A 643-nucleotide genomic window follows, 5' to 3' on the forward strand; every position below is an offset into this window, starting at 1 on the left:
ACGTAACTTTTAGCCAACAATAGAATAAATTTAAAAAGCTAAACGTATTCACTAAAAACCTCAAATAGTAAAATGATGCAAAAAATAAATAAATATGTATAATAAAATGGCACACAGCCAAATACATATTATGAAACTGCTTAGTTGAATATAAAATGTCTTTTACAATTTTTAATATAGTAGACACAGACACTCATATAATGTCATATACATTATTAGTAGTGTAGTAAACCGACAGAGCCGTTTTACTATATTTTAATATTATAAAGAATTATTATAATATCACAACAACAAGGCTATTAATCTTACGACATTGTACGGACCATGAGTTTGACAGATTAATATCTGTTTTCAATCAAAAAGCGTTCGCCAAAATAGGACGAAAACAAACCTATAAATCTTAGCCGGTAATTGCCAATAATACGCTTGTTATTTTTGACAATTACAATATCGAGATCGGCGTCTTTCGAAACTTGATATCCACCTCCTAGACTCTACCGTGTACACTTTTATTCACATAGATTTTATATAAATATAGGATTAGATCCATAGTACATTTAGAATTAGTACAACGCACACACTTGTAAGTACTAGTGTTAATAACTAATATCTCGGACAGACGCTTATCGCGCTGTCCTCAAAT

Source organism: Acyrthosiphon pisum, chromosome X (genome assembly GCF_005508785.2).
Source record: "Acyrthosiphon pisum isolate AL4f chromosome X, pea_aphid_22Mar2018_4r6ur, whole genome shotgun sequence".
Classification (NCBI taxonomy): Eukaryota; Metazoa; Arthropoda; class Insecta; order Hemiptera; family Aphididae; genus Acyrthosiphon; species Acyrthosiphon pisum.